Raw genomic sequence first — 214 nt, 5'->3', positions numbered from 1 at the left:
GCTACAACTCACGACCCCGTTACTGCATTAGTATGTAACTTGGCATATCGTCTGCTAGGTTGCACGAGATGATGCATATGGTCTCTTTTACACCGTAACTGTTTTCCTCGTTCATGTAATATTCTAAATTCACCCCTATCTTGACAGGCATGTAGAACATGCCATTAATTCGTTACAGCCACACGTCTGGAAAATGAGAATGGCAATAACACGA

Source organism: Branchiostoma lanceolatum, chromosome 16 (assembly GCF_035083965.1).
Source record: "Branchiostoma lanceolatum isolate klBraLanc5 chromosome 16, klBraLanc5.hap2, whole genome shotgun sequence".
Classification (NCBI taxonomy): Eukaryota; Metazoa; Chordata; class Leptocardii; order Amphioxiformes; family Branchiostomatidae; genus Branchiostoma; species Branchiostoma lanceolatum.
Note: the sequence above shows the minus strand (reverse complement) of the source record.